Below are 7,021 nucleotides of genomic sequence, written 5' to 3'. Positions count from 1 at the left end.
CAAAATTATTTTAAATACCAATAATTTTTTTAGTCTCTAAGATAATATCTAATTTAGTTAATATAATAATTAATTATTTTTTATCTCTAAATTATTCTCTATTTAATGATTTTATTGTAGTGTTATTATTGAAAATCTCATTTTTCTAACAACACAACAACTATAAAACTAACAACAATTATAAAACTATTGTTAAAGAAGATTTTTAGTTATTACTAATACTTTCCCTGTGTCCAAATATTGCTATAAAGAAGATTTTGTTTAGATATCTTAATTAATGTTTTCAACTTAATCATAAAATAACTAGAAATATTACTTTGTATATCAACTCGATGGAAAAATATTAGGTTAATGCTAAATAGAAATGAAAAATATTTAAAACACATCTGGTTGTACATACTCTCCCATTAATAGAAATTTATTAAAAATAAAATAAAAATTTAAAACTAGCTTTTTATTACAATAATTCTTTCTTCTAAAATCATAATATTCAATAAATTTTAACCCATAGAAAAATATATAATTGTTGGTTCTCATCCTATATACTTTATTCATATTAATATCTGTGTGTCATAAAAGTGACATTAATTCTTTTTAGACAATGTTTGTTTTCTTATTATTTTAATTAAAAAACAAAAATGTCACCAGTAAGTAGAGTGAGCTCATCCTGTTCCGTTACAATTTGAACCCTCAACAACCAAAAGTTTCCACAGTAAGTTCTTTGCACTCTCCATTACTATTTCCACCACCCACTCCTCCATCTCCAACTTCACACATATAATCCCTATGATCTAAGCATCATTATGATATAAAGTGTAACAACGTAATCATCAAAATCACTTTAATTAAAGATGTTCATCCTCAAGACTTTTTTGCACCTCTTCAACAACCACACTATTGCAAAAATTAAACTTACAAAGAGTAAAAACCCAATATCTCATTAAATTTATAAATAAAAATCAAGGTAGAAAAGGGATGAAGAATGTTTTCACTTCCTCTCAAGTAAAAGGGATGATATCTTAATTCAAGGTAGAAAATTCTTCTACGTTAATTTTTTTTTGAAAAAAAACTTACCTTTGGTCTAAAAGAGATGAATTTCGAATATGTAACTTCTTCAATATACCAAATTCTTAAAATATATCGAAAAAAAAACACTTTAAGATTTTGAAGAAAATAATATCATAGTTAATTTGATTAATGTTTAATAAGATGAGAAAAGGGAATAGAGTATCGATTATTTAATGATCAAAATTTAAATTTGAAACCAATTAAATAAGAGACACAACACTAATAGTTTCCAATCATTGACAATTCATCTGAAACCAAAATACTAAGCATAACAATAGGTCAAATTTAAGATATGCAAGTTTGAGAAATGGAGTGACTTCCACCTAATGATTACAAATAATTTACATTCGTGATTGTTGTTTAAATTCATCTAAACTTTGACCAGGTAATACCCGATTTGATTAAGTATAGATATGAATATTGATAAATAATAAAATTTTAATTAGATATAAAAATGAAGATAAGTATCTATATATTTATTTGTTCCACTCATTCTAATTTAAATTACTAAATCATCATTTATTAGATAATCTAAAAGACTTATTTGTATTATTATTTTACTTTTAGTTTCATCTTATTTAAAAAAAAAAATCATTACTCTATTTATTTTCTCTCTCAATGATTAACTATTTGATATTCATCAACTTCACTATATCTCTAAAGTATTTTTCATCTCATCATAACCTCGATTATTTAGTGTTATTTGTTTCAAAACATTTCATTTCATTGAATTTTTTTCTAGAACATATTTGATCATTTCTACTCCTTGTTAATATTTTTATTATCTATTTTTGTCCTATGAAAATGTTTAACTTTCAATTTTATTTTTTAATTATTTAATTAATAAGTAGAATAATATAGGATTGGTAAGATATCCTCTATTCAACACAAACAAGAATAAGACACAAATTTTATACTTAATAAGAAAAAGTATATACAATTTTTTTTACTTAAAAAATGAAAATATATACATAAACTCACGCTACTCGTATTCCTCCGTATTTCAAGTATTCAAGATGTGTGCGTAAAACAATAACACATAAATGACAAGCACTTAACATGTGTTTCGATCAAGGCAAACATGAAACATATTATTTTGCCATTTATTTTAAACGTGGAAGAACTAAAACGTTGAAATAGTGAACCAAGCAAAGGAAATCAATTATGAAGAGTCACTACCTATTATCAAAGAGGCATAATCTATTATCAAAAGAGACATAGTCGATTAACTAGATTACATAATCGATTATTATGACCCATAATTAATTATATAGTTGGTTTCAAAGCATAATCAGTTATGCATCTCACATAATCAAATTATAACAGTATGGTGTAGATAGAACATCATGAGAGATAGACATAAAAAAATACATGCAACTTGCTAGAGATAGAAACGTCATTTATTGAAAGATGTTCCACTAGTGTTATGCTCCGGATTAGGTGTGAAATATTGTGAACTAACACTACAAGAAAATCATGGAATAGAAACCAATTTTTAGAAACCAAAATAATTAGTTACAATAGAAACTAAAATAGAGACCATTTTAGAAACTAAAAACAAAATTGGTTTCTAAATTAGTTTATATTATTTTCTATTATTGTTAAATAGTTTCTAAATTGGTATCTAATTAGCAACTAAGGTTTTAACTACCAATTATTTAGTTTCTAAATTTGGTAGCAAAAACCTTGGTTGCTAATTAGATACCAATTTAGAAACTATTTAACAATAATAAAAAATAATAGAAACTAATTTAGAAACCAAATTTCTTTTTAGTTTCTAAAATGGTCTCTAATTTAGTTACTATTGCAACTAATTATTTTGGTATCTAAAAATGAGTTTCTATTTCATGATTTTCTTGTAGTGTAGTAGTAGACCAAAATAAATAAAATTAAAATATATAAATTAAATGCAACACCTAACACTTATGCTAAAATTATCATTTATAGGTAGATATGTGTGGATATTTAATGATATTATTTAAAAATCCATTTTTAATTATTCTCTTAATTGATTACCCTTTATGATATTTATTTTATTGATAACATTTCTCAACTTACTTTCTTTTACCACTTCTCCAAATTTCATGCTTTTATTTTAAATAAAAAGTACATTTAATAATACTTTTCATACAAAAAAATTGTATAAAAGTATAAAAAATAATCTATAAATGTTCTTTAAATTTAAGAATTTAATTGTAATTTTTGCCAAAATTAGAATGAAAATTGCATAAAAAAATCTACACACAAGATTTTTTTGAATTCAAGTCTGTTCATACTGAATAAAACTTCATTGTACTAAAATGAAAATACATAGGAGTTTATACAAATTTTGAGTTCAAGTCAAGTTTATATAAATGGTTTCACAAATTTATGGTGATATTTAGGAGTTGTAGTAATGATTAAATATTGTGAAGTCAATGTTAATAAAAGTTTTGAGATGTTTTATTAAAGAATTGATCAAAAATTTGATGACTTTCATATTGTTGTTTTTTCCACCTAATTATTTTAATTTAACTCTGTTTTTACACCTAATTATTTTAATTTAACTATGTTTCCATTATAATGTATTGTATGGTTATATATTTAATATCATTATGGCGTTGAACTTTTATAACAATTTTAGTTGATTTTTTACAAAACTTACAATTTTACTTATATCTTTTACAATTATTTCTATGTGAATATTTTACGATTATCAATTACATTCATCACATCACTTATAAATATTCCTAATTTTCTTTCATTTTCATTCACTTTCCATTCTCTTTCTCTTGATCCAAATAATCGGATTTTTCACTTTCTTCCCCATCTCTTCAAATCCAAACTAATTACAAAAATCTTATTCAACTTTTTGACCCAAAAGAAAAGAAAAAAGTGGGGTATTCTCAAAGTTATAGTGTAACTTTTTTTGGGGGGGTGTTTGTGAAGATTTTGCATGCAGAAGTGCACGCATCTCATGATATCCCCATGTGAATGAGAAGGAACGGTCTTTATATAAAAGTGGCTTTACTCACTCCAAAAACAACATTGGAAAACGACTCTTCGCAGAATTGGAATGTTATGTTGTTGATTTCAAACACAAGAGGCCATTTATTGCTACTCACTTTTGCCTCTTTAACTTTCATCATTCCTTGTTTTTAGCATATGGCTAGATAAGAAACATTACTACAAACATCATCCCAACTAATAATTCAATTACCTTTCTGGATTTTTTTCAATCCTTTCACATCTCATTTTCTTCACTTTAATAAGCCACAAAGGTCTTATATTCAGCTCCAATAATTATTGGATACTAAAAAAGAACACTACCACTTTATATCCACTACTTTTTTACCTTTTTCTCTCTTATTTTTTATAATTAAAAATATTTTTTTTTAATTATTACATTGTCTTATCACCAGTTGTCAAGTAATTGTTTTAAAATACATGGGTGTCAAAATATTGCTTTTTCTAAAAAACATATTTATTTTCTTCTCTTATCACCAAGATCCAATATATCTTGAAAAGGGTTCTTAACCTTGGGCCCGTTGAAGGTCCATTGAAGATCTAGGGGTTTAACAACTTCTTTCGGATTCATTGTTATTTTAATTGTGGTGGTTTCTTCTACACATTCATAATTTCTTGTGACATTCCATATTTTTTTAAATATCAAAAGTATTTTTTTTATTGATGTTTTTATATTTTGGAATGAGTAATTCAGAAAAAAATTATATTACAGAATCGGAAAGATATTTTTAAATTAAGAATATTTTTTGAATTCTATAATTCATAATAATTTTTTTTTAAATTACATTCAGAAATGAAATCTGGATATTTATGAATTATAGAATTTGAAAATAGAATTTGAAATGTATTTCTAAATCCAAAAATAATTTTTAAATTTTTTAATTCATAATATTTAAAAAAATATATATTTTAGACTGTAGAATTCAGAGAAATACATTTCGAGTTCTACAAGTTGAGAGGTGTAAATTGAAGAAAAAAAAATTGAATTGTAAAATTCAAAATGTAATTTTTTTAAGAATAAAATAATCTTTTAATTTAATTTATAGAATGTGAGAAGAAGTTATGGAGTTGTAAGAAGAAAAAACCTTTAATTGTAATCAGAATCTGAACACAAGAATTCTTTTTATGTGATTTGGTTACTGAAATAAATGGATGACAAAAAAAATTGAGTTGGGATGTGTACCGCCCTGGTAGTCGGAAGTGATGACGTGACATCCAGCTACAGTATAGGCGTGTTGACAAGGCGCCAGGTTGGCAGAAGGGAAGGAAGTCGGGGGCTCGTGAAGTCGCCAGTTATTAAGTTGGCGTGTTCCGATCTCCAGCATCCCAGAATCGGCGATCACCGGGTTAAAGATGAAGTTGCCAGATGTAAACTCAGGCGACCTAGTGATTGGAGATCGCCAGAGCAAGCACATCGCCAGAGATGAAGGTGGTGCAGATTATGAAGGCGGCCGACGAGACCACAGGGAAGGTGTACGAAGGCACCCTAACTCGCCAATTCCAGTAGAGATCGCACTCCCAAGTTAGCTATGTACTGGGCAGCACCATGCATAAATAACTTAGCCAAAAAGAGAGTCAGAAGCAGCGCCCAAGTCAAGGAGGCTCCAGATGAAGGCACGTGTACGACTGGATGCGAGCCACGTGTCCAAGTCTGTAACTGTCAGGAGAGAGAAAGTAACCAGGTATATAAGAGTTCTCAACGAACTTTCTGAGGTACCCGCGTTCAGATTATACTCTTTACGCTTGCGAGTTATAGAGCACACTGTGAGAGAGAATTTGCACGGTTCCTGTTCTCTTAGTATTTGGTGATTCGGTCACTGACTTGGGCGTTGGAGTGCGATCGGCCGCAGCGGCGCCGCTCTGTTCCTTTGCAGGTTCTTGAGGTGGATCTCGAAGAAGAACGGAGGTTTGAAGCGGTGCGCACGACGATCCTTTGACGAGGCAGTTTCCAGCGTTCCGGTCAACAGGCAGGATCAGGATGGGATCAAGTAATAGCATGTCTAATATGGTATTCTATATGTGATTTTCAAGGTTGAAGTTGAAACTCCAAGTTCTAGCTTCATCATAAACTCATTTCATGAAAAAAAAAGTTATAAAGTGGTCCTAAACAATGGTTTCTACAAATCTACGAGTCTCATTTTAGATTTTAAATTTAAAATAAAAGTATTTAATAATATAATTACGTGTTATAAAAAGTAATCAAGATTATACATATGATGATTGGACTCACCTAATAATTTATCCACTTAACATGACTTTTCTAAGTTCCAAACATGTGTTAATCCACTTTTTTTTTAAACATTCTTTCCAGTTGAATGCATCGTTAATAAATTATTCAAATTTAGTTCTGTACAGAAGTTTTATATTTTATGTGCATATCTATCACATTCTTTTATTTACATTATAAAATAGTCGAAAATTAACTACAACTTGTAAATTTAAATAACACCTAACTGAAATAGTTCGTCAAATTATAATTATTGAATCAAAATATCTATTAATAAATGTAAAGTTAAATAACTAAATATTAAAAGTCTTATTGTATCCTGATTATTAATTTAATTATATCTTAAAAGTAATTATTTTATTCAATATTTTAACAAAATTAAGATATGAGATAAAATTATATATATATATATATATATTTTTATTTTTATTTTTTTTCTTTCTTATTTTGGAAAGAAACATGTGTTTTATTTAATTACAATCTTTATTTTCTTTATCTTGTTACTTTATTTATATAATTTACACTACAATAAATTTATTAAATAACAACTAAATTTAGAGACAAAAATAATTAATTATTATTAATAAAAATTTATAAAATGATTTCTAAGTTGGTATCTAAATTTGTTACTAAGGTTTTAGCTACTAAAATATTAATAGATAAAACTTGGTAGTTAATGGTTAGATACCAATTTAAAAACTGCTTATAAAGTTGTATGAG

This window comes from Phaseolus vulgaris, chromosome 2, assembly GCF_051622355.1.
Source record: "Phaseolus vulgaris cultivar YP4 chromosome 2, ASM5162235v1, whole genome shotgun sequence".
Lineage (NCBI taxonomy): Eukaryota > Viridiplantae > Streptophyta > Magnoliopsida > Fabales > Fabaceae > Phaseolus > Phaseolus vulgaris.
Note: the sequence above shows the minus strand (reverse complement) of the source record.